Source organism: Anas platyrhynchos, chromosome 3 (genome assembly GCF_047663525.1).
Source record: "Anas platyrhynchos isolate ZD024472 breed Pekin duck chromosome 3, IASCAAS_PekinDuck_T2T, whole genome shotgun sequence".
NCBI classification, from domain to species: domain Eukaryota; kingdom Metazoa; phylum Chordata; class Aves; order Anseriformes; family Anatidae; genus Anas; species Anas platyrhynchos.
The window spans coordinates 48,643,221-48,670,881 of record NC_092589.1 but is presented as its reverse complement, the minus strand read 5'-3'; the positions used below and the strand labels follow the sequence as shown (position 1 = coordinate 48,670,881).

General features: G+C 41.4%; 1 protein-coding gene across 24 annotated transcripts in view; it reads left to right on the top strand.

Moving 5' to 3' along the window:
* QKI (QKI, KH domain containing RNA binding) overlaps positions 1–25,146 on the top strand; it is a 449,819-nt gene extending 424,673 nt beyond the window's left edge. For 15 of the 24 annotated variants that reach the window (XM_072035850.1, XM_072035847.1, XM_072035848.1 and 12 more), the window contains 4 exons: positions 9,065–9,128; positions 21,398–21,576; positions 22,394–22,542; positions 23,025–25,146. The gene's annotated coding sequence lies outside the window, so the exon portion shown is untranslated. Of the gene's footprint in view, positions 1–4,107; positions 4,189–8,664; positions 8,792–9,064; positions 9,129–21,397; positions 21,577–22,393; positions 22,543–23,024 lie in introns of all 24 variants that reach the window. The other 9 variants (XM_072035859.1, XM_072035855.1, XM_072035867.1 and 6 more) reach the window with 7 other exon arrangements.
* The last annotated feature ends 2,515 nt before the right edge of the window (positions 25,147–27,661 follow it).

Below are 27,661 nucleotides of genomic sequence, written 5' to 3'. Positions count from 1 at the left end.
CATGGTGAAATGCCAGTTGTGATTATACTATGTAAACCTTCTGAAATACACACGTCAAATGGCAAAAAAAAAATTAACCTTAAAATTAACCCCTATCAATCAGATTAAAGGGAGAAGAATGACATATTTAATTTTGCTTAGTACTCACCAGGGAAACAATGGACTCCAGCCTTGTTCATTAATATTTAATACGAATTTTATTAATTTTATTAAATAAAGGGTTTAATTTCTGACTTTTACCTATTTCTTGGATCCCAGTGGAACTCATCTTCTGTGTTATCAGCTTTTGCATTTGCTCTTCAGATCTTTATTTATTTATTTATTTATTTATTTATTTATTTATTTATTTATTTATAGTTCCTGCTCTTCCTCTTCTTTTTGACAATGAATCCCAACAAAGTTAGCCAAACTGCCGGGCCAAGATGTCACAACAGTCGGGATGGCTGTAAGAGTGAGAACCACATGCTGGTTGAATTGCAAACAGACGTGGACCTGTTCTTCTTGCAGTCCAGAGCAGGCTATCTGCCAAGATGCTGAGAACCCTGGAGTCCTCCAAGCTGATCATACATCCCACTCGATGCAGAAACGTAGCTGGCTTCACTGCACTATAATTTGTTAATTAATTAATCATGCTGAGATGAGGTTCAGGGCTAAGGTGACTGCTACAGCAGTTCTTACCAAGGCCTTGCTGGGGGTGCTGGCACAGCCTCATGAAGAGGCCACCCACCCCTGAAGCAAGGTCAGTCTGTTCACTTATCCAGGGGGTGACCCAGAGGTAGCACTGTGGTTACTCCCAGACCAGTTGTGATGGGATTCTTACTGGCGTGTGGTTGGGGAGAGGGAGCTGCTGCAGGTGCCAGGCATCCCGTACCTCCAACCCTCAGCAAGCGGTAATTAGCCAAGGAGTGTGTTAATTTACTGTGTGTGCAAGGCGTTCAAAATGGCTTTTGGTTAATTTATTGACAAAATGGATTATCTTCCTGGCCAGTTCTTGATATGTTTTTACTTGGGTGTAGGAATACCCAGGCTGTGACTGGAGAGGGAGGAAGGACCATCCAGGTGCTGCTGCACCAAGGAGAAATGGTGGGGGCCTGGGGGTGCTAACTGTACTGAGGCTGATGGAAGAAAGTCTGACTTCCCTTTTCTCCCAGAGACCTTGTTGAAATGAAAGAAAGCACCTCTGGGTGGAACAGCAGGGGGGAGAGTTTTTGGATTAGTGCAATTTTTGCAGTGCAGAAGAATTTGGAAATGATTTCCTGCAGTTCTTGAATTTCTCCCCTCCCCCTGCAAGCTGTGAAATTTCTTGAGTCCTTACAGGTCCTTACTCAGATTTTGAGGTCAGCAAGGAATTTGCAATAGTCTAAGAAGAAATTGCTGTGACTTTTCCTTGGTGTTGTTTGTGAAACTCACCACATACAAAGGATGTATTGCATATGCTTTCTGAGCTGGAAGATGGAGTTGAGGGAACGGTTCCGGATTTGCCTGCCTGTAACAGTGATTAATTTGGCCAAAAGGCTGTGACAAGAGCAATCACAAATGATTCCTGAAGTTGATTGTATTATTCCATCACATAGAAAAGGCAAACTGCAGGTCCACTTTTCTTTCACAGGATATGATTAATTCCCATTGATTTAATCGCTGTTGGTGTGTGTGTTAAGTGGGGACAGAGCAGGGAGAGGAGAAAGGCCCCAATAGCAGAAAACTAAATATTATCTCTAATCCCGAATTTTTCTCACTGGGAATCACTGAAAGGACTTGGCTACAAGACAGATAATGTTCATATACCATTTTCTATTTTTTTAAATTTTTCCTGCTGTAAACAGCAAAATATTTAGTGAACAGAGTGGGGAACATGGATGGTCAAATCAGGACTGTAAGATTACTTCAGTGTTTATAGTAAAGCACTGCAAGTCTGGTATTGAGAGGTTGCTGCAGGGTCTCAAAAAGCAAACAAATCTGCTAAAATAGAAACATCTTTCTTATGACAGGAGTGCAACTGCCTATACAGCTATTGGCAGCTTGCAAAACCCACATAATTGGTCATGGGGATAAAGGGCAGAAATATTTCTAGGTCCAGCACTTTTTTGCCCATTTCAGTATCACCCTGCAAAGCAGTATGACCATTCTCACGTATTTTCCTCCTGCATTTTCTCTGTTTCTTCTTGAGAACTTTCCTCTTTCTCCAAACAAACAAACAAACAAAAAAACAACAACATTGTCTCTCAAAGACACCTAATCCCTATTCCTTGCTCTGAGGGGTTCATTGATGTGGCAAGAAAGACCACAGTTTAGCTGAGCTAAAGTGGGCTGATCTTGTAATTTCTGTTTTCTGCTTTCTTTTGTTTTACTATCTATTTAGGATTCTAAACTTTTTTTTTTTTTTAGATGAAATTGTCCAAAAATAAAGTTTCTGTCAAAAAATGAGGGACAAGGGAAAATCTTAAAAAGTTTGAAACTTCTTGTTTCAACAATCTTTAAAGAAATACTGACATAGTTCCAAAAAATAAAAATAAAAAAAAGCTTATAAAATGATTTATTTTGACATTTTCCAAATGAAACTTTTTCACCTTTTGTTTCAAAGTGGATTTTTTTTTTTTCACTTTATTTTAAAAGTGTCCCAAACTAAAAGGAAACAAAGTTCAACAAGAGAACTAAAAACCTGGAGAATGAAGACATTGGGTTGAAAAGTTTAGTCTGAATTACCCTGTTGAGGAAAATAATAAATTCACAATATAATTTGCTGTAATCGAAACAATATTTCCCTGATTTGTCGGCCCCATTCTTTTTGGTGATAAGAGAACTACAGCCCCAGATCACAAAGCTCTTAGTGAAGAAAAAATCAGCTGATGCTCAGCCCTGAAACTGGCCAGCTGTGGCTATATTACTGAGCCAAGAGGAGCTACCAGCTCTTTTGAAGAGTTATCAACTCTCACCTAAATGCAGTCCCAAGACCTTTAATTTTGTTGCTGAAGCCCCATGTCACTGACCTGGCTGCCCCTTGCACACAGCTTGCTTGCAGCTCTTCCCACATTGCCCTCGGTGCTATGGCCACTGCCCGTGGGCACTGAGCGGGGAGGTTAAAAATACCCCTGTCACACATGCCACCAGAGAGCAGAAGCATTTATTTCTGCGTACCAAATCCCTTCCCGGGGGTTCAGTTACGGTCCCTGCCTGGGCTAGCACATGCCATCTGGGATTAAGCAGTCTGTGAAACCAAGACCTGCTGGGAGCAGAGTGAGCTCCCCAGCCACAGACTCTGACTACAGCCCCCTGGAGGGTGGGTGGGAGGTTCAGCAGGGCTCTTCTCAGATGCCTTCTCTGGGGACTGCTCCCTCAGAGGGGCTGGCATCTGCTTTGCTTCCCAGCCACAGTCCAAATGTGGGGTTTGGTGCCACCCCACTTGCCCCAGATCCCTGCAGTGACTTTGCCCTCATGCTGTCTGGCATTTGATCTCTGTTTTCGTTCTCCTGCTCATTGCTGTCACCCAGACCCATCCTTCATGTGAGAATTTTCCTCCTTCTTTGCTTTGGAAAGCCTTTCAAATCCTTGAGGGGATGGGATGGGGCTTGGTGATGGGAAGGGGTTTGGCCCCTTCCAGCAGTATGTGGATTGAGCAGGGGCTGTGTGTAGGAAACATAACTCCACGTAGACTATACTGTCCAGACACTTTGGCTGTCACTCCTTGCACTGTAAATCCAGTGCATTCTCACCAGCATGAGTAGAGTTTCCATTTTTATCTGTTCATAAGATCAACATTTGGCTTAGAGTCTGTCCTTTCCATTGTGTTTGCATCTGTATATCCACATAAAAATATCCATATAAATACATATTAATGAAGTTCAGCTAGTCTGTGAAATGAAGAACACAAATGTCACTGTAATAGCTTGAAAAAATAAGGGCTACAGGGCTTAGCTCCTTTGCACTATCCTTTCATGTTGCAACAGCTTCTGTAAACAGGCTGTCAGGAGGGACTGGGTGACTTAAAAATTTGTGATAAGGTATGGAGCCCTTCAGTGCTGGCTTGCTGGTTCAGATGTAACTTCATGCAATAGTGCCTGAAGGCTGCTGCCATCAAGAGCAGTTTTATATTGGTGTTTTTACCTCCAGTGGACAGAGACATCTCTAAGAAGCTGCTGGCCCCTCTGGCATCAGCTGAGGTTGCTCTTGGAAAAAACGGCTGTGAATACAGTAGGTGAAAGATTGAAAAATCCCTCCCTCCCTCCCTCCCTCCGTCCCTCCCTCCGTCCCTCCCTCCCTCTCTTCCTTCCTTCCTTCCTTCCTTCCTTCCTTCCTTCCTTCCTTCCTTCCTTCCTTCCTTCCTTCCTTCCTTCCTTCCTTCCTTCCTTCCTTCCTTCCTTCTTCCTCCCTCCCTCCCTCTCTTCCTTCCTCCCTCCCTCCCTCCCTCCCTCCCTCCCTCCCTCCCTCCCTCCCTCCCTCCCTCCCTCCCTCCCTCCCTCCCTCCCTTCCTTCCTTCCTTCCTTCCTTCCTTCCTTCCTTCCTTCCTTCCTTCCTTCCTTCCTTCCTTCCTTCCTTCCTTCCTTCCTTCCTTCCTTCTTCCTCCCTCCCTCCCTGCCTCCCTCCCTTCCTCCCTCCCTCCCTCCCTCCCTCCCTCCCTCTTAGTTCAGAGCCAAGGTAGATTGGTATAGGACCAGAGACATAGCCACACGTCCCCCACTCCTACACAACGGCCTTTTGAAAGGAGTGCTTCAGGACCCTGGATATCCATGTAGTGTGTTTCACGGGCACCATAGCTAGGCATTTTAAGAGCAGTTTATTACAGCAGAAGCTGATAGCATGTTGCCTGGAGTGCACTCCCAAGGATGGCTGCAATATTAAGGGGTCTAAAAAGAGCCTTTCAGAAGTGCCACTCCTACACACCAGGGTACAGCAGGAGGTACACAGCGGCAGTCTGTGTGTCACTCACAGTAGGGATTGCCAGCACAATGGGTTCTGCTTTTCCTGCCTGTTCAGTATTATTTGTTGTATGTTGATATTGTTGATGCACTTAAAGAGATGATGTATTTTTCCCATGGCATAAACAAAATGACTTGCATTTTGCAAGGAGAGTAATGGTAATGAGAAGTCAGGCTTCAAGAGGGAATGGTGTTAAGGTTGACGGCAAGGAGAAATAAATCTTGTATGCTCAGCTTGGTCTGAGCTGAGTGTAGTTTCCTTAAATAAATTACTGAAGTCAAGTCCACATGCTCTAACCTTATGGGGAGGGGCAGAAGAGGGAGCAGACTGCAACCCCAAAGTGGTTGTTGTTTCTAGTAGCTGCTGTCTTGCCACTAGCTTGAATCCAGCTTCAAACAAGCCATGAGTTTGGTGGTTCTGGTCAGCCTGACACCGAACCCTTGCCCCTGCCTTGAAGCAGCTCAGAGCTTGACATGATCATAAAGACGAACGATGATGTAAGATTCATTTGAAGCCAGCCGGGCTTAAAGGTCATTTGGGGAGCAGCTTTGGCCCTTCTCTCCCTACCCCATATCACCCTCCCCCTACTCAAGTGAATTGGTGATGAACTAGAATGAAATGGGGATGGGTCATCATGCTATGAATAACTCTGAGTTGCTGCTCCCTGGAAGGTGCTGAGCATTCATTTGTCTTTTTTTTTCTCAGGGAACAACATGCTGTACATTACAGCCATTTGTTCTTTTTTTTTTTTTTTTTTTTTTTCCCCCACCCAAATACAGAACAGTGGCAGCTGAGCCGCTGCTTGAGAATAGCATTAAAATGTGTAATGCACCATAAATAAACAGAAATAGACAGCCAGGAAGCTGTGGTAATCACTGCTTTGATGTAGCATGAATTATGATGTGTGTATATATGTGAGTGAGTGTGGCGGGGGGGTGGTTTAAGGGCTTCATGTTTCTGGCTGTGCTTGTTTTGACTCAGCTGCTGTTGCTCTGGGAAGGCAGCGAACCCATGCCTGCCATTTACATGTCTCCACCTTCACACTGACAGCTGCTGTCCCTTGACTCAGAGGAAAGGGATGCAGCCTCCACTGCCTGTCCCCCTGGCATCCTCTTCCCTCCTCCCCACGTCCCTGTCCCTTTATGTCCCCTCTGCCCCATGGCAAAGCAGAAGGGGGAGTCTGGCCTCCTCCCAGGTAGCAGGTCAGGGCTCTCCTCCTGCCACCCTGGGAGGATCTCTGTAGCGGCCTGGGTTTCAGCATTGCCTTCCAGAAGGTTCTGATTTTTGTTCCTTGGGTCTCATCTACATCAGGCTGTTGCCTTTTTTTTTTTCTTTTTCTTTTTTTTTTTCTTCCCCTGCTGACATCCCACTGCTACCGGGATAGCGAAAGCAGCAATGGACGTGTTAGAGCAGGCAAGTGAGGCTATTAACAAGACGGCCTCATGTTTCGCTCAAGGTACTAAACATTAAGAAGGTGGCTGCTGAATCTTGGTGCTCTGAGATCAGTAAGATACCCACAGTAGGTGGAAAGACAGGAAAGCCAGCAGAAAAAGATGTGGCGTAGGTGTCTCCTTGTTGATTATCCTCTGTTGGCGTCCCAGGGACTCCTTTAGCTGGCACAGCAGGCCGCTTGCTGGGAATAATCTCCTGCCCGTCCCTGCCACAGCAGCAAGACAGCTTATTAAAACAGCCTTGCTTTCTTCTGGTGCTCTTTGCATTAATGTTTTACTGGCAGCCAATAGTCTTCCTCTGAAAAACTTGTTGGGTCTGAATGGCCACAAATGAGTCTGAAATTGCTTAAGTGCTGCTCGGGTTCAATGAATTCTCTGACCTTATGATAATTTAGGTGTCACAGGGCACCAATAAATGCTGAAACCTGCCTGCCAGTCCGTAACTAGCTGCATAACTGCTGCAGAGTGCCGGCGCTCATCCTGCCTGCGAGGCCCGGTCACGAACTGTGAGCAACCAGGCCCCAGGGGCCCATACCCACGAGGGCCCTTACGCAGCTCTGGGGCTGGAGCAGGACCCACTCCTTCAGCTCAGGGTAGCCAGAGCATCGTGTTCAGCCTGGGATGCTCTCTGAGCTCTGGAGTTAAAACACCACCACACACATCACTCTCCTTTTACAAGAGATGCCATTTACTGACTGGGGGAGGCAGAGAAAGCACAGGGCTGAACTGCTTGACAGAAGCTGCCTCAGATAGGGAAAAGGTCTAAAAGCCCAGAACCGGGAGCACTGAAACATTCACACATTTATTCATTCAGCCCCATCGAGCCTGACTGGCTTAGATAGTCGTAATTAACTACTGAGAATGGGTAAAGATTTCTGGAAACTGCATTATATTGACATAACCAAAGGCCAAGCACAAACTATCCACGTGAATGAATGATTTTAGTGAGACAGTTTCAATAGGAATTGGTGCCTAAATATCTCCTAGCATCTGGAGCTATATTTTTCCTGTTGCTCTCACTTAACACAGTTACTCTTCATTTTATTTTCATTTTAGCAAAGAAGGCTGTGCACTGAAGTCTTCCTACATATAAGGACTGAAAAGCATAAAAGCAGCAGGCAGCCCTACTATTTTTCTCCACAGAATAAAAATGCACCTCTGTGGAGGTGAGCCTCAAGTTAAGTCTGTAACTAATCTCTTCCCAGCTCTGAAGGATGGGCTTAACTTTTTTTCACAGACTTCAAAGTTTGTGAAAGAGGCAAAGCCTTGCTACTGTGTGGCATAGCTGCTTACTAATGGATGCATTAGGAAACACTTTCACAGTGCACATATATTGCCACACATGGTAATTACTCAAATTGCAAGGCAATTATCATCTCAGTACTGAAATAGCTGACTCGCACTTGCTTCCCAAATGCTAGGAACACCTTCCTCATTCAGACCTAGCAGGCCTAATTCTGTGTGATGTTGTAGCTCCATTGCCCTCCAGCAACACAAGAGGCCAGAAATAGCCTCTGGGGAGCAATCTCCAACATAAGATGTTCATCCCAGCCCATCTGTTGGCATGCTGCAGTGCCTCAACAGTAGCTCACTACAACTGTCTCATAAACCTCTGCCCAGGGCCCTTGTTGGGAAGAGGACATGTGTTTGACGTGCAGAGAGCACCGTGGAGTAGTTATTCTCAGGCAGCCTAGGTCCTACGGGATAAATTAAACTCAGTACAGGAGATCACTGTAATTCATAAAGTGCCCTTTCCTCTCCCCCCACTCCCAGACCCAAAATATTATCCCCTCCCATCTTGCTTGCTTGCTGTTCCTCAGCAGACTATTGGTAGACCCTCTCTGTGCAGGTGGGACCCAGCAGGGAGCCATTGATGGTGTATTTTGAGCTGAGAGACTGCCAGAAGCAGGAAGGGAGGAGCAGACTGTGGCTCCTTCATCTCAGTGAGCTGCTTCATGCCAAGAGCAGCATGGAGAATGTTCCTGTGGATGGTCCCTGGGAAGTCCACAATGTGCCCCTTCCTTTTTCCCCTTAGAAGTACCATCATCAGAAAAAAAGAAAAAAAAAAAAAAAAAAAAAAAAGAAAGATGTCTGAGAGAAAGGGGAGATGGCAGAGCTTCCGACTATTTCTGGAGACAGCAGATTGAAGTGGGATATCTACCTTCATCCCAGTATGCCCCAGCTCATGGTAAAGGAGCAGAAGGTCTCAGGCAGGAGGTGTGACTGTTTGTCCTGCAGAGGTGCTGCCTCTTCCTGCCTTTTGATCAGGATAGAAGGTCTTTCCTGCCTGCTTTTTCAGGTTCTCTGTGGCTCTGCCCTCCAGCGGGAATGGAGTTGATGGGTTTCCCCTCCACAGTGGCCCTGGGCTTTCTGACCCTGCTGCTGAAGTGCAAAGCAGAGGATTACCCACACTGCCTGTCTGCCAAGTACCAATAGTTCAGATACTGGCTGCAATTTGAACTTACCTTTTCTTCTCTTTCTTTGTCTGGTTTGTTGCTCTCAGCATTAATCATACTTCTATTATGCACAATATTTTCAAAACTCTAACACTGCTTCAAAAATTATATAAGCATGAGAAATATCAACTACCCTAATATCGAGATTACTTTTTGCTCTTTGTAAATACAAGACTTGGTGTATTAACAATACAAAATGGCTTCTCCTAAATCATCTACCTTTTTTTTTTTTGTTATCTTTAGAGGCTCAAACCATCCAATAAGACTATGAGGGTTTTTTACAGTCTTTCTTGATCAGAGGAAAAAAGTAAGTATTAAACTTCAAAAGAACGTAAGGGGATTCTGCAATGCAAGAGTTATTTGATAATGCAATACTAACTATAACAAATTATTCTGCTAATTTATAGAAGTAAGTAATGCATACTTAAACCAGCACAAATGTTGGTCTATCTAGACTTCTGAGCCTTTTTGATTTCCTTTGCAATGCAGAAGAAAAATAGATTTTTTTAAAATGAAAAATTATTGACACTTCAGTACTCCCCAAGTGAGTCAACAGAAGGTTTGTCATTGTCTTAAATGAAGTCAGAATCAAACTATTGCAGACCTGCTTAGTGTCATAAAATTGTCAAGCTGCCAGTTTCCTGTTTGATTGTTAATGGCTTTTTTAATGATATTTAAAACACATAAATTATTTGGATAGTGATTTATTCTCCTTTGCAATTAATTGTAGTCATTGGAATATATTTAATCTTACAGTAGGATTTTATTTTGCATGCTGAGGCCATTATATTTTCATTTTTTATGTTATTCGAGAGCTTTGCATTCATCTGAAAGATGTAAGCATGCCAGTGAATGATTGCATGCAAGTTCAGTGTTCAGCTTTCAGGCAGTTTATGACATTCACTCAGTGTCTTTTCAGAGTAGAGGTTTACATTTTATTATTGTTATTTTCTTGTAAAGCTTCTGACACATTATTGCTAGGATTTCAGGTAAATCCAGTATTATATCTTTCCACATTTCTTCTTCATATTTTCTGGTGCCTTTTTTTTTTTTTTTTAATTATTATTATTTTCAAGGAATACTAAGAATGAAATGTCCATATAAAACCATGTTACATCATAAAACATAAAGCATATTCACTAAGATAATATCAGAATGAAAATATTAGTAGATATAAATCCATCTCCAAGAAAAACAACAACAACCACAAAAACACCTATATTTCTCTGCATCTGTTCATTAAATAGAAAGACACTGCCTCTAAATAGGCTAAGTTTTAGGGTTATGTATCTCCTTTTAATGGCCCAATCTTTAAAGGAACATTCTTCCAGTTGTTAAACTAGCTCTAAACATAAAATTTATGTGCATGAGGATGAAGTTTGTATTCACACAGACAACTAAAACAAGGTTTATATCCTTTTTCCCCAAAGCTGTGTTCTCCCACCTTTATGATGCTTATGCTCTTGAGACGTGGAAGCATGTGAGCTAGGCCCACAAAATTGCCAAAGTGGCCTGAACTGCATGTTTTTGGTATCCACCTCTCCTTTGTATTTTGTGGTCTTCGTTGGCTTCCTGACCTTGTCAGAAGGTTGTCAATGTTTACCACGAACAACTGAAAACTAGGAAAGCTAGAAAAAATGGAAAACATGACATGTTACTCCTTGAGTAGCTATCAATAATGTATGGGCAGAAATAGAGCATCATAGGGGAAGTCAGCGTGGGAGACGTCTATTAGAGGTCCCGTGGAATGGAGTGATAGACTTCAGTATTACACCAATACCAATGGCATTACAGTTCTTTATCAAGTGTCCACAGTGCAAAGAGAAGGTCAAAAACATCTCATCTAGTAAAACTGAAAGTGAAATGTGTAGACTTTTAAGCGTTCTTTATTTGTGGCCCTTTTAAAACACCTCCACTGTCACTAATAGCAGCTAAGAGTAAGCTTGTTTTCCCTTAGCCATTACTCACCACTCCTTAGCAAGTTGCCACCTGTGAATGTCCAGGAGCCTGCAAAACAGTCTGGAAACCTCAAGCCAAAACCAAAGCAGATATTGCAAGAAAGAAAGCATATTACCTGGTTTGATAAAGCCCCCAGAAAGTCTTCAGATGAGACTTGAAACCAGATCTTTCAAGTCTTGGCCTGTGCTTATACATTAAGAACAATTTTCTTGTCAATTCTCCACAGCTGTATATCTTGGTAGCAACTTCTGTATGCTTTGTTCAGGATCAGCGGAGGGATTTAGCCAACAATAGTAAGCTCAAAAAGAAACCCTCCATCAAAACAAAGTTATATGCAACTCAAGTGTGGACTAGTTTTTTTTATTCCTATATGCCTTTCATTCTCTGGTCAATACAACTCAAAATTAATGACATGCAGAATAGGATCTGAGAAATTCTGTTAATCTGAGGACAAATAATCTGATCATTAATAGATACAAATAGTGTCTAAAGAGTTTATGCTAATGTAGGTGGCAGATGCAAAGTCACTCCTAGTTCTGACTGTCAATGTCCTAGCTCTAATCAGACTATTGTCTGGGCTTAAGTTCCATAAACAATGTGCTTTCTCTGCATTGTTGTAATAAACAAGATTGAGTGACAATTCGCCTCCGAAAGTGAGATTAGTATTTATTCAGGAATAAATTTCTATTTAGTAGTTTTTAAATGCACACATAAATTAATAGTTAAGCTTGTTAACAGCTCTGAAATACAATTTATTTATTTGTTGGTGTAGGTTGTTACTCAGCAGGCAATTCAGGTCTGCAAAATAGCTGCATTGTTTTAGTTGCTGACAGACACAGTGCTTTAAATCAATTATTTCCACAAGTTCCATGAAGCAGTTTGTAGATGGTCTTATTTCATCAAAGCATTTTATATTACTCTGATTGCAACTTTTGTTCTTCTATAAAACTTCCTATAGGAAGAAACTCATCTCTCAGACACCAAACATATGGGAAAATCTGAAAGCAGAAACTCCTCAAAAGCACCCACTTATTAACCCTGCATCATGGGGTTAAAATTCAGAGAAGGTGGTAATAAACTTTGTTGAATAATTCTTGTCTCTAAGCTATAGCAGACAGAAAGAGGAATTTCTGAATAATAAAGCAAGTTTAGCCACGTAACCACAGCTGAGGTCTGAATGTTGTAGCAAATGGATGCTCTCTGAGTTATAGAAATTAAAGGTCAGTCGTTCAAACACCAGTTATTTTATTTGACTTACATAATTAGTAGCCATTACCAGCCATTTCAACTGTCTGGTAAATGTTTATTCACTTTTGCTTCATGTCCCCAGAGCAGCACAAAACAGTCTCAACACACTGATGTATCTAGCAGCAAAAAACACCTACACTGCAATCAGAAGTGTCATTGCAACAAGGGCAAAAGCACCTCTGATGCCTGGGTACCACTAGAAGGACTCTCTTCAGTATGGACCTTAGTGCATAGCAACTGCCTCTGCATGTAGTCGTCATTTCTGGGCAGATTTGTCCAATTTATCCTGAGCTCCCAGTGCCCCAGTGTGCTGCTGCCCAAGCTGGTTTGCTCAGTACTAGTGTAAATATGTTTGTTCCTGCTGAAAACATGGCTCTGCCCTTGTGAACATGCCCACGGAAACAGGGATGCACCAACCCTCTCTTCCTAAAATGCTCATGCTAGATTCACAGAGTTTGTGTGGCAGGGACAACTAGTGAGATAAGCTCTCTGTCAACAAAATAAGCAAAAAAACAGAGGTAGAGGCACAAATGCCACAACTGCAGCCTCAGCGGTACCTGGGGAGTACATTGACTTCCCAGATACCCATGCTAGCTCACACCGTGACTTACCTACTGACACTGTGGTTTTGCAGATCCAGAAGTCTTGTTCATGAAGACAGCTTAATTGCCTTAAATGAAAATACTTGCATACCACTAGGGACTTTTTTTTTAAAGTTAAACTTTAAAAAATGAGTATGATCTAAAGTCACACGATGTAGAGACAGTCAAATGTCCCTGGGATGAAACTGTATGAACTCAAGTGCTACACTTTGCTGGTGAGAACTTTTTATGGGTACAGCAGGGAAAGGCAAACAAAGCTGGTTCTTTACAAAAAGAGTTGTTTATTATTCATTCATTTTTATTTTGTTACGAGTAGGAGATAAGGTGAAATAAATGTTTCAGCTCATCTTCCCTTATCACTGCAATCCTTTTCTGGACTCACTAGTGACATAATTTATGCTTGTTTCTTCATATACTGCCATTGCCCTGTATCAGAGTTTAGCGTATACCTGGCTGATTAATTCTGATAGCTGGAAATAATACAAGGAAGATGTTTTTAAAGTAAATTATTATAGGGGAAAGGTTTGCATAAAAATGAGAATTTCCATCAACATAACGATGTTTGTAAAGGGGATCTAAATTTTCCTTCAAACCATTCACTAACTGCTTAAATCCCCTTACCTCTGTGAATATTCACAAACAGAAGTACTGGGGTTACTTTTCCCATCACCCAAAAAGATAAACATGTTGATAAGATAATATGAAATAGAAAAGCAGTTTCAGCTTGATAATTTTTCCTCTCGGTCAAACAAATGCAGAGAAGCAGCTATGAAAATAACTTAAAATAAGCTTTAATGCCAGGGTCATGTCTGTTCCTAGTGATAGAGGGATGATGTTTAAGGATGATGGATGAACATGCTGATCTCTTCTGTCCTTAAAAAACTATGACATCAGGTCTCTAAGCTCTGAGAAAGGTCAACCATCTTTTCTGAGGCAGCCAGAGCAGCAGAAATGCATATCAGACCAAAAGACTTTTCAGAGCACTTTGAAGGCCCTCTAGGAAGCTGTGATAACACCCCAAATTTAGAGCAGTCAGTTGACGGAAGTATTGCTAACATGACAGTTTCAGGGTTCAAAGTAGCCTGTGAAAGCCGCACAAGGAGAAGCAGTCTTGGGTATTTGTCGAAAATTCCCTTCCCTAGCTGATGTTAGCAGGCATCCTATAGGCTGGGTCAGGCTGTGAAGCTTCAAGGTGAGCAGCTGCCCTTAGGCATATTTGTGCTCACTTTTATTTGCATCTGAATTTGCCCTGAAAAATCTGCAGATGCATCCAAACCTCAGCTTGCCAGCCCAGGCTTGGCATCAGGGCCACAAAAAGGAGGGGGTGGCCAGCAGGGTGCAAGCTGATATGGCCAGCTGCGTGAAGAGGAAGGGAGGCCCTGTGACTTCTGTCCCAGGCCCTGCGATGACAGCAAGGATCTCCTGCCAGAAGCGGTGGCTGGACACTTCCTTTCTCCTGGCAGGCCACAGATCTGCGGACATTATCTGCAAACAACAGCAAAGGGGCCAGCTGAAATTTGGCCAGTTCAGGTGATACGCAATTTTGCTGCCTCATAGTTCGTTATAAACCTCACAGCCCTTTCTGAATCTAGGAGATAACCAAGGGAATTCATTAAATATATTGGCTTATTAAGGATGACATCATCTTTTAAGATTTATTATACTTCATGTGTTCCCCACCATAGGTAATTGTAGCTGATTAAGGATATGAGGGCCATCAGTTGTTCAGATATTAGATAACACCGCTGTCTTTCTTTTTTAGCTTTTTTTTTTTTTTTTTTTCTTTTTCAGATTAGTAAGTGAGTCCTGATTTACAGCATCGTGCCATGTTTTTAACCCTTTTTTCCATCCATCAAAGATACAGAAAAGCCATTTTGGGCCATTTAAATTGGTCGCTGCCGCCATTTTGCAGCCACTCACCCAGGCGATCAGCCCCAGGGCAGATGCGTTCTGCATCGGAGCAGGGGATTGGGACAGGCGGGGCTTTTTTACTGCACCGAGGCCACTCGAGGCAGCTGAGGGAGCCGCCAGGGCCTGGCAGCCTCAGGAGGAAGCCTGACGAGGTGTAGGCGGAGCCAGCAGCACCCCCTCCCCTGACATTCAAAAGCAGCCCCTAGGGAGTGGGGTGTGGTAGTGCGTGCAGGCAGGGTAGGGTGTTGGTCCTCGCTCAGAACAGCTCGTGGTTCTGGCTGCTGACCTATAGCTAAACCAGCCACGGTCTGCGCTAGGCAGAAAGCTCTTTCTAGAAAGTCTGTGGCCACCCAGACTGATTGCCCGCTCAAAAATGTGGCAGTTCAGGTCTCTGGATGCAGGGAGTGCCTGAGCCTGTTGCTGCTATCTGAGGGAGTGTTATCAGGACACCAAGTTAGGTGTGTGTGTTGATCTGCTCGAGGGTAGGAAGGCTCTGCAGGAGGATCTGGATAGGCTGGACTCATGGGCTGAAGCCAACTGTATGAAGTTCAACAAGGCCAAGTGCCGGGTCCTGCACCTGGGGCGCAATAACCCTAAGCAGAGCTACAGGCTGGGAGATGAGTGATTGGAAAGCTGCCAGGCAGAGAAGGACCTGGAAGTATTGGCTGATAGTCAGCTGAATAGGAGCCAGCAGTGTGCTCAGGTGGCCAAGAAGGCCAACAGCATCCTGGCTTGTATAAGAAGCAGTGTGGCCAGCAGGGCTAGGGAAGTGATCGTCTCCCTGTACTCGGCTCTGGTGAAGCCGTGCCTCGAGTACTGTGTTCAGTTTTGGGCCCCTTGCTACAAGAAGGACATTGAGGGGCTCCAGTGAGTCCAGAGAAGGGCAACAAAGCTGGAGAGGGGTCTGGAGAACAAATCTTATGCGGAGCGGCTGAGGGAGCTGGGTTTGTTCAGCCTAGAGAAAAGGAGGCTCAGGGGCAACCTTATTGCTTTTTGTAAGTACATTAAAGGAGGCTGTAGTGAGGTGGGGGTTGGCCTGTTCTCCCACGTGCCTGGTGACAGGAGGAGGGGGAATGGGTTAAAGTTGTGCCAAGGGAGGTTTAGGTTGGATATTAGGAAGAACTTCTTTACTGAAAGGGCTGTTAGGTATTGGAATAGGCTGCCCAGGGAAATGGTGGAGTCACCATCCCTGGAGGTCTTTAAAAGATGTTTAGATGTAGAGCTTAGGGATATGGTTTAGTGGAGCACTTGTTAGTGTTAGTGTTAGGTCAGAGGTTGGACTTGATGATCTTCCAACCTAGATGATTCTGTGATTCTGCAATTGTGTTTCCAAGGACGGTTCACAGCAAATTTCAAATCTCAGTTTGAAATTTCATCTTAGTTTATCTCTAGTAGCAGTAAGGTCTTCAGAGTCTAAGGTACATAAATAGCCTCTTCTTGGAACAACTACTTTGAAACCCCTGAAAGACTACGTTCTCTGAAGCAGTGTGTGGATGCTGGTTGAATAATACTTACATTATCATATCAGAAGTGAAAACATGAAGAAAAAGGTAAGGTTTATTATGTTTAATTTCTAAAAATGGAAAACTGTAAAAGTTAAGAGAAATAGTTAAAAGGAGTGGAAAAAGAAGTAAATGTTTATATTAGTAGAATAGTAAAGTCTATACATGACACATTCTGAAAAGGAAAAAACGCTAAAACAGAAAAACAAAACCGCACGCGTGCACAAATAGAGAAACAGAACAACAAGGCATTAAAAATAATTTGAAAAAAAGCCAGTGTATTTAAATAAAAGAACAAAGGAAGCTATTAAAGTAAAATAGCCATCCATCTGAATGCGCATATCCTGTGCAAGTGAGGAAAATAAAAGAAAGCAAACTTATCCTGTTGAATGTAGAACTCTAATGAGGCAAACCAAATTAAAAAAAAAAAAGTGACCTCCTAAAGGCACAGAAGTGACTAATAAGAATGTTCTCAGATACCTCAGAAACAGGAAGCCTGTTAAGAAGTCAATGGCCTGAAAGATGATTAAAGTGTAAATGGGATACTCTGGGAAGCTAGGCCCAATGGCAAGAAAGCTAAAGGAATGATTTGCATCAATGTTCTCTTCAGAAGAGGTCGTGGAGGTATCTACATGTGAACCAGTCTTTCCAGGGACAAGCCAGAACAGTCTCAAATCAAATTGTCCACAGAAGAGATTTTCAGAGCAATTCAATAAAGCAAACAGTAGCAGAACTCAAGGACCAGGTAGCATTCAACCAAGCATTCTAAAGAAGCTAAAATATGAGACTGCTAAACTGCTAATTTCTGAAATCAGCCTTGAAAGCAGAGAAATACAAAGTGGCAAATGTGATGCTATTAAAAAAAAAAAGTGTAAAGAGCAGAGCTGAAAAACTACTGACCAGTAAAATTGATTTCTGTACCAGACAAATTGGTACAGATCATAGAAAATAGAATTGGTAAACACATCATTTTGTAGAGAGAAAACATGCCTCACAAATCCATTAGCATCCTTTGAAGAAGTTAATGAGAATCAGGCTGAGGGCGTGCCGCCTGATATAGTGGACTTGGGTTTTCGAAAAGCTATTCACATCACCAAAAGGTCTTAAAGAAATTAATCAGTCATGGGATAAAAGGGAGGGCCCCTCACATGGTTTAATACATGGTTAGGAAAAAAAAAAAGGAAAGAAAAAGATTAGGTATAAATTGCCGTCTTTGCCCAGTAGAAAACTGCAATCCAGTTGAATCCCATGTGGCTCCTGTTATTCTTATTTAGATTTGCTATGGAAACAGAGGTGGAGCCAGATTATGCTCCCACTCCATAGCTTTCAAATATTTTCTTTAATCAGGAAATCAATTTAATCCGAGTACAGATTGCACAGCCTGGTACATAGGCCTTTATGACCAGGAGGTCATTTCCAGGAGTATGTTGTTGAGATTTTGTGGGTTGGCAAGGGGGCTTGTCTGCAAGGAAGAAACTGTTTCTTAAATTAGAAGTTGCAAGGCAGGGATCAGTGTAATATCTACCTCAGGCTTGACAGAGGTGGCAGATATTTTTCAAGTGTATGTCAAGCAAATTAAATACCAATATTGACCCACCGTCAGCAAAGACATTTCTTGTCTGTGAGGGTGAGAGAAAAGAAACAGATGGCCAGAATGGCCAATCTGTGGGCCAGGATTATAATACTATAACAAGGAACAACTTGTTATAATTGAAACCTCAGATTTTCCCAAATAGTCAAATTCAAGTAGCTTTATTCTCCTCTTTTATGAATTGATGTTCTCTTTTATGTTAAATTAGGCAATCCAAGAAATCTAGGTAACTTGTTTTGGTGTAGGTATATGGAAATGAGTATCAAGAGCTAACCATACCTGGTCACATGTAGAAAGAGTTATCTGCAGAAATTGAAAAGTGAGACTTTTCAAACACTTCCAAATCTCAGTCCATGAGAGCCTTAGGGCAAAGACAACCTTTGTATCAATGTGTACGCATTTATGTTGTTTCTTTGATATTAAATAACTAGTATTTTTCCTTTTAGTGTTGTTATGGTCCCATTAAACGAGATGTTGTTTCAAAACCTATCTTTCAAATATACTGCACTATAACTGTTGCATACAATGATAATAACTCTACGCAAAAAAATTGTTCACAAAGTGTATTGATGATACTCAGGGTTATATTTTTATATTTCAAAGTCTTTTGCTTGCATAGCAGCCATTTTGGAACATGGTGGTTAGCATAATTATGTAATTTTTACTTATCTTACTTTACTTAAATCCAAGTGGCTATGTAACGGTCTAAGATCAATGCTCTTGCGTAAGAAATTCATGTATCTAACTTTCAGTGGAGCCATGAGTAAAGAACAGGTAAATCATTGTATAGTTTGGTACAGCTTGTGTATGTATACACTCATACCTGCATACACACTGTGCATCTTCTGGGAGTGCTAGAGGGCATGGAAGGTACTGCATACCTGCATTGGGTATTCTGTCTGGGAGACTCCTGTGTGGGGAAGTAATGATTTGCAGAAGCAAAATTAGTGAAAGTCTCAAGAAACCACAGCACAAAACTGTCATAATAGCTATAAAAATCCATTTTTCCACTCTTACCACGATGATAAAGTTAGTGAAATTGGTGCAGTTAAGGATGCCTAACACCTCGAAGAAGGATGGTTTGTTTGTTTCCTTTAGGCTTGATTATTTTTTCTCCCATCATTTAATTTTTAGTTGTTTCTGAAAATCAGCTCTCTTCAAACCAGCCACCCAGACAAAACACTTCAAATTCTTTTTTTTTCTTTCTTTTTTTTTTTTTTAAATTGTGCCCACAGAGATAATAAATATGTTATCCAAATATATCAGTTGGAGCCAAGTCTGAAGCTTCTGAAAGACTAGCTCTTCCCAAAACAAGTGGACTCCGTAATAAATATGCCACCGATACACTTCTGTTAGGTCACAAGAAAAGGAGTATGGCCTTTTTAGCTTCTTGTGGAAGAAAGTCCGGGCCCTGTAGGGTTTTATAAGAGCTGCTTCACAGATTCACATCAGTTAGTACTGCCCCTTTTGAGGAAAGTTGTGTTTGTTGTTGAAGGCAGCAAAGATCTCTTTGGTTTAGTTTCTATGTTGCTTATCAGATGCTGATTTAATATAAATGATGTGGACCCCACTGATTTCAAATAAATTGTTTCATTTTATGTTACATATAGATTTGGCTCATCTAGTACCACTGGCAACACTCCTGTGTGGGTATTGTTTGTCATTGCCTTGTGCGTTGTGTAATGCCAGGCACTGCCCTCAAATTGCTCCAAGCTCTGGTTAGAGCAAATCAGTTCACATCAATTGACAGTGCCGTGACAGGTTACACCATCTGAAATGTGGGCCTAATGAGCAAGGCAATGCCAATCTGATCTGACAGTGGCTTCTAGTGACATTGAGCAGCTGTCAACAAGGACACCAGTGCATGGAGATAGAAATTCTGGAACATCTACCTGGATTCTTCTTTTACTTATCCTCAATTTGCACAGATTTAGTGAAATTGATTGTGTTTGCAAGGAAACCACGTGGGAACTAGGTCAAGTAGCACAATTTTGTCTGTGAAATACTCCATTGAAATGGGCAGAATGATACCCACTGCTTTCAGGGTTGAATACAGCCCATTATTGTTTCTTGTACATCAAATGAGTCCAATCAGTTGACAGTTTCACAACAGGAATTAAAAAAAATAATAATAATCTTTTTCATGAGGTTCCTGAGGCATAGTTTGCTTAAGGCTGAGAAAAACTAGAAAGTATTTCCATATCTTTCCTTGTTCCTATACTCTTCCCCAGAAACCTGTTGTCAGTCACTGTTGATAGCAAGATGTTGAAAGAGCTGAATTTTTGGTTTGAGCTGGTAGGGCCATTTCTATATGTATGATGAAAGGGTGAATAAACCCATATTTATGCATCAAAACTATGTGTCAAAAAATCATGTAATTTCATCCAATTCTGCTTATATTTCCAAGAGATTAGGGAATTGCAAAACTGACTAAAGGAGACAGCTACCTGCACTGACATTGCCTCACTGAAATTTTCACCAGTATTCTTTTTTAAATATATTCGTTAAGTCCTGTCCCAGAAAGACTACAAGTGAAGCTAAGCCCACCAGTGGAAAATGACAATGAACATTGACTTTAGTAGAAGATAGACTGTATCTAGGGAACAGAACATTTCTTCTGCGTGGAGAATGCCCTTACCATCTGAGGGATGAGGTGGAAGATAATAAGTACAAATCTTTGTTAATGTAACCATAAAGTTTTACAGTTAAAATAGAAAAGGTCAAGCAGTCCAAAAATCAAGGTTTCTTTAGCAATCTTTAACTTGGCTGCATTCCACAGCTGGAGTATTTTCTGTTCTGTCTTTCTTTGTTAAATGTGTCATGTAATATATTCCTCTTTGACACTAAATGTGTATGATAAGTATACAAGGCATGAATTGCAGTAGAGATAACTGTTGCCATAGGAACCTTAACTTTTGCATTTGCCAAGTTTGAATCTATAATAGTGCAATCATAAGACTGCAAGGCAGGGGAAGGTCATATCCCTCTGACCCCTCCCTTTGGAGGAATCCCTTCCTGCACACCTCCCTGCCAAGCTCCATGCTCTCACCACCAGCAGGTCTGTACATCTGTGTGGGGGATGCTGGAGACAATGGACTTTTTTTTTTCTACCAGGGTGACTTTTCAGGGGCTGTTGTGGTCCCTTGAAATTTCCAGGTGAACCTATAGGAGCTTGCAGGCAGGTCTATCCTGTGCTGCCTTGTTCAACTAGTTCATGAACCCAAGCATTTAACAACACTTACCTTTTTTATTTTATTTTTGGCTATTCCAAATGTGTTTTCCCTAAACTTCTCACAGATACAAACATACAAAGCATCATATTTTATGACGTGAAGAGCCAGTATGTTTCTTGTATGATAACTTCTACTGAACCTGACCATAACCAGGAACCCTGCTACAGGGGCACGAATAAACTTATTTGTTCCCTGAGCATTAGCACCTACAATTTCCTAGAGGAAAACACTGCACAGAAGCTTTTCTCTTCAGGCCCTTCATCCTAACACAGTCCTAAAATGTGAATTTCTGCCTTTATAAAATTTTGATGTATTAGTGTTTGCTTACTCCCAAATAGAACTGAAAACCTGAAATATCAAAGGCATGAAATAGAATTGCGTAGTGAAACATCTGTTGGAGATAACAAAACTGCTCATTTTGTATTAGCTCAGCACTCCACTATCTGTTTCTGAAGAGACTCACCACCTTGTGGAAATTTGATCTGATACCTTGCGTGTGTTTTTTTTGTTTTGTTTTGTTTTGATCCAAGGGGAAGAGATACAGGAATACAGTCCATGGTGGAAATGCCCAGCCACTGTTGAGATGTTTTGATACAGCCTGGTGGCTTTCATGCCTCCAGTGTAAGATGAACAACTGCAGACATAAAACACTTTCAACAATTTTCTGTCCATTTCCTGAAATGAAGGGAGGAAGGAAGGAAGGAAAAAGGTAGGAAAGAAACAGAAGAAGGAGGGACAGAAAGAATTCTGCCTTTCCTCCAAAGCACATGCAGTCCTGAAAGACAGCCAACGGGAGTTGAAAGGTAGCTCCCCAAGCAGCAACCTTGTGTGCCATCACTTGATGAACGAAGTATTTGTTCTTTCTCTCTCTTGGGATGATCACTCATGCCAAGTATTCTGGCATGCTCCTGAGCCTGCTGTCCAGACGATATTCACTTACTAACAGGAGCATTTGTCTTTGGGTAATGCTCTAAGTTATACCACTGGGGTTTGCAGGGCATGAGAATTTTCAGTGTTGGAAAGAGAATAAAAGGCCACCTCCTGTCTCTTCAGGCAAGCAGAGACTCGGCATTCTCTCCATTTAGGCTCTTTGTTATTTTTGTCCAGAGATTGTCTTAGATCCAAGTCAACCAAACAAAAGCTGATTATCTCACCTTTAAATAGAGGGATTACAGCAGAGAAGTTGACGCTGGGTAACTGATCTCCCACTTGAGCGGCTGAGGAGGATATCCCTTACAATGAAACAAATTTGATGGAAGGAGGGGAAAAAACTGCCAGGCTAAAGATTAATGCAGAGCCATAGCTCCAAGCATCATGGCTGACATTTGACTCATCATTCATAGTTATTTCTATCTACAGGAAAAAAGAGCACAAATAAATAGCAGTTTTAACTCCCACTGCAGTAGAAAACCAGCTTTTCCTCTGGAAAGGTTCACCATAAGGGAAACTTTCTTGGGAAGCATTAAAGAGAAGAAAAACACCAGTGTCAGTTAATGCTGACATCTCTCTCTTTTCTCTTCCCACAGCCCTACAACAAATTTTTCGGTGTTCTGCTAATGACATATATTACCTACTTATAGTGGATGCCTTGGAACTAAATAGGCTACAATTTAATACCTGGAAATACCCTCTCCGGAACAACTCTCTTCTAGGAATACCATAGAACAGGTCCCAGGTTAGTACAAAGAAATGCTCGTCAGGATTCAGATGTTACATGTATGCAAAGGTAATTTTAAGTAACCCTCTCATTTCCCTAGTCCTAGTCTGCTTCTGCCAGTTCCCTTGGCACTGAATAAAGCATATTAAAAACGTTTTTAATCTTCACCAGTGAAACAAAGGGCAAGAGTCCTGATGACAGCCTGGGCTTTCTGAGGAAGATCTGGGGGCTTCTGGGATTTCCTGAGGCACAGGCATGCATAGCTGTTCCTCATGTCTAACTACATCCTCTCTACAGCCTTTGCTGGGGGAGTTTAGGGGTTATTGTAGCTGTAGCATGTTCATCAAGGACTTTCCTACTCCGGTGCAATCTTCCTTAGATCTACCTTAACATGTTGTTTTTAGTTAGCAGAGAAATGGAGGCTAATCTTTTTCTTCAGAGTAGGTTAATGCTGAAACCAGTTTCTGGCACATTCACGTTTCTAACTCTGAAATTCACAGAATCACAGAATGGCTGAGATTTGAAGAGATCTCTGGAAGTCATCTGGTCCAAATCCCTTCTCAAGGAGGGCCACCTAGAACAGGCTGCCCAGGTCCATGTCCAGGTGGCTTTTGAAGATCTTCAAGAAGGAGACCACAGCCTCTCTGGGCAACCTGTGCCAGTGCTCCATCAGCCACACAGTAAAGACGTGTTTCCTGATGTTTGGATGGAACGTCTTGTGTGCTAGTTTGTGCCCATCGCCTCTTGTAATTTATATATTGGTAAAATTTCAAGGTATTAAGAGTGCTGGTAGTAAGAGAAACCAGACACCATAGAAGTATGGTTCTGTTCTCCATTTAACCCACAGTATCTTCATTCTGGAAAACGTAATTTCAAAAGATGACATTTTCACTTGAGCAACATGGTTAGGAGTGGGCCTGATTCTGCTTTAAGTTGGTGCAATTTCAAGGAGATAATCCTGATTTATACTCAGGTAACCGAGAGGAAAATCAGATCCATTATATCCATAAGAGCAATCATATAATAAAAGAGCTGGAGTTTTAAACTGTCATTACAGCCAAGACAAATAGATTTTCTTGTCACCCATCCTCACAGCCTCTGACAGCTCAGAGCTCTGGTGGATGGGTTTTTGAACTGGAAGATGATAGGAACATGCTATGAAAACACCACAGAGTGTCTTTTTGGCATTTTACCTTTTCCTCTGGTCTTCGTTTTATCATCATAATCTAGATAAGAAACAGCAGTGCACAGTATGAGTAGCATTTTGATGTCATGCAGGCTGCTGAAGAAGTGGAAGATACAGCCTAGTTCAAGTGTCAGACATGCATCGGCAAGATTAATTTACAGCGAAGTCAGAAATCTGAGTAGGTTTGAATTACGCTCCTCCATAGTACAAAAAAAGATTGCACTATGAAAATTGATGTGGCATAGTGCAGAGGTGAAAGAAGAAATTGGTTTCTTTTTACTTTAAGGATAGCATCGGAGTCTAGTATTAAACCAAGCTAGTATGATTACCTAATACTGGCATTAGAAGACAAAAAATATTCATCTTCTTCTGGTCATGCCAAATTCCCCTTTTCTTTAATTGCTCTGGGGAAATATGGATTTACACCTGAACCAATAAAAGCAGGATGAACTTCTTTTCAACACGTAAGAAGAGAAGAGACACAGACCACTCTGCAAAGCAGAAGGAAAAATTGCAAAGTAATTTTCACCAGCAAAACACATTTTACCCTCCAGTATGAAGCAATGGGGAACAGCAATCAAAATTGATTGTTCCAGTTAAAAGTCTGCATCATGATGTTACCGAAAAAGTAGCATGATGAGCTCAGCTTTTCTGACAACGTGTCGCAGTAAATATAGACAGGAGCCTGTTAAGATTAAAGAGTTCTTTGGCACATCATACATTTTCTTGATTCACTGTGCATCATTAAGCTTTCTCTTTTTATGATGCTTTGTTTATTTCATGGACAAGCCATTAAATTCAAATTACATCTTGAAGGAAATTTACTTCTTTTGGGTCCTTCTGTGGAAAGCTCTCATTATCTGTATTTGTATTTCTAATGCAGATGAATGGGTCAGATCTTAATAGCAGGTCAGACAGGTGAGGTGGTTGTAGACATCAATAACACTACGCTTTTTTGCTTTAGCTGCTCAGCTTCTACTTTTTCTTTGCAGAATCTCCAAATATTTATGTAGATATGTAAATCAGGGTAATAAAAATGATAGAAAACCTTTTTTTTTTTTTTTTCCTCCAGCTCCTGTGCCATAATTTTAATGTTTTATTGCTGATTACAGTGACGTTAAATAGTCAGTAAAACAAGTATATCTGCATCACACAGTATGTAAACAGCATTTCAGATGGCTAAGATGTTTCAATTTTTTCAGTTGTATGATATTCAAAATTGTATCTTTCTTTAGAATCCCTTTACTTCTTTGGCTGCTCAATGGTCATGAATTTTATGAGTAAAAGGCTAGAGCTGTGTAATCAAATTTATTATACAGAAGTAGAAAGGCTTTACTTGCCATTAATTTGGAGAGAAATTGTGTCACTAAGTCTCTCCTTTCATTGAAAGATAATCATTTTGTAACATTTAATAAAATGCAAAGGTAAGTGCTCAACTGAAGGTCTTGTGCAATTCTTAAAAGTCATCTAAATATGATCACACTTTCTTTAATCAGTTTCTCACTTGTGCACCCTGAGAAACCTCTTTCACCCCTCTTACCATTAGGTTACATTAGGATTTGCTATATGCAAATAGCACAGCAAATATTTCTAGCTCAAAATTGAAGTCAGGTTTTTGCTTGTTTGTTTTGACAATAGAGTTTCTAGCTGGAGCTCATCCAAACCTTTACTGGGATTTTAGAAACCAGTGAAAAAATGGTTCTGATTTTCTGATTTCTGGCAACTCTTTTTTTATACCTTTCAAAATGTTTGTTTGTCACTTCCATTGTTGCTGGCTGCATTATCATTTACTACAGACATTTATGCAAGGTGCTGAGTTTCTTCAACGAGGACTGGAGGAGTCAAACGTCTCGGAAGACATGCGTCTCGGAACACCTTGCAGGATCATGTCCAAGACTTAGTAATAGTCTTATTCCTGTTCATGTGCAAATCATTGGTGCAGAGTGACCTTTGTGATAATGCTATTTCTTTTCAACTTACCTGTCATTTTTATTTGTCCTAATGTTTTGCTCTGTGCTGAAAGCCCAGTAAGATGCCATGTTACAAAGATAAGGCTTTCTCTACCATTATGCTGTCAGGAAGAAAGAGTGTTCCAAGGCTGCCTTCTGAGATGCATCAAATTGTTGTACAGGACTGCAGATGGACTAATCATTGCATCTGATACATACTCAGGAAGTCAGCTCAGCCATAGGTAGCCTGAGTCTCTGGGAGAGACCCAGGGTTATCTGTACTCCTCATGTAAATACGTTCTGGAGATCACCTGCGAGAGACCTGAGAGTCATTTGGGAAGAAAATGCAAACAGCATTTGCTGTCTTAAGCCACAGATTCCTCTAGGGAAATTATGGAAATAGATGAGAAACTCTCAGTCCAGAAGGTTGATAAACATAGTTCTTGACATAGTCACTGATTTCCATTCTGGTAAGGAAAACTGCATATATTCGCCTGACCATATTAAAACAGTACCTATTTGTAGTCACTAGTACCAGCTTAACCTTTGCCAATGGAATAGAGTCTCTCCTTGGAATCAGGCTGGTGTATTGCAAGTGGCATGTTAGCAGCAGGAGAACAAATACTTCCCTTGGCTTTAGCCACTATTAAAAATAAGTTTCTGCACTGATTTGCAGTCATTCCTCTCACATTCCCTTTATACAAGATGCATTTTGATCTGGGAGCTGATAGTAAGACTTTCACAGTACACAAGATCAAGAGCACATAGTTTGTGGAAGATGTATCACGCGTTAGAAAACATTCTTCTGACAGTTTCATATGTCTAAAGTCTTGTCGATGAGGCCAATAGGAAGGAGTTCAGTTCTGTTGGGCACATCCTTGGTTGACTGCTTTTCTTGCTCCTGTATGTAGAGGAATGGACTTGAATGTGGTTTAAAGCAGTATGTTTTAACTTGTAACAAATAAACTATCCTTGCCGGGTTTCTGCTTCCATTCAGCTTCCCAAACCATGAAGGCAAAATGATAACCAGCCTTCAGATCTGTCTATGTTATGTTTGACACTGTGAAAAAGTAAGAGCTCAGGGCACTTCTCAGAGGTTTATGAGGATGACATTTCTCTTTTGGGGGAAGACAGCATCGCAGTATATATACCCAAATTGCTTTTCTCATGACTCAGGAAGACTTTTCATTGTTAATCATATGTGGTAGACTGCAAGTGTTCATCTAAAACAGCTCACTGTGAGGAAGTTTGCATTGCATTATTATTCTCCATTGAGTCTTCTGTATAAATGTCTGTCTATATTCCTCAGCCACATGCCACAGAATCCTATAGGGCATCTGCACAGTACAATGCATCCCTGAATGTTGTTACTCAAGCTATATGCAGTGTCAACAAGAATATAGGAATTTCTTCAGTAAAACATACAGGCCACAAAGGGATGCATGTTGTAGTAGCTGCATAAATGCTGCCAGGCCTCAAAATTGTCTTCATTTCTGTACCTACGGAGACTATTCCTGTATGAAGTCTGTACATTTAAGGGCACTTTGACAACTAACTTCTATGAAAATCAATGGGTTTGACGTCTGAATGTCTTTAAAATTCTAGTCCTTGGTATCTGCTGAAGATTATCTATCTGAAGATATAAAATGTTCTCCAAGGAAGAAGAGTGGTCTACACATTCTCCAGAGACATGACCATAACTTGTGATGTTTGTCCAGTTCTTTGAGAGTCTTTGCAGCTCCTCAGAGGTAACTCTGTGTAAAAGTAAGAGTGTGCTCAGGCACTCTTGAGGAGAGGGCCTAGGCCTAAAATATTTTGATTATTTTAAATCATGATATTCCAAGTGAAGAACAGTTGAAGCATAGTCAAAACGATAAACCTTACTATAGTGTATTTGGCTTCCTGGTAACAAAATCCTCTCTGGTGTGTTGGTATCTATACAATGCAAATAACCTCCATGTATCTGGCAGTCTGCTTAGCAAATACGTTGTAGTCAGTACTG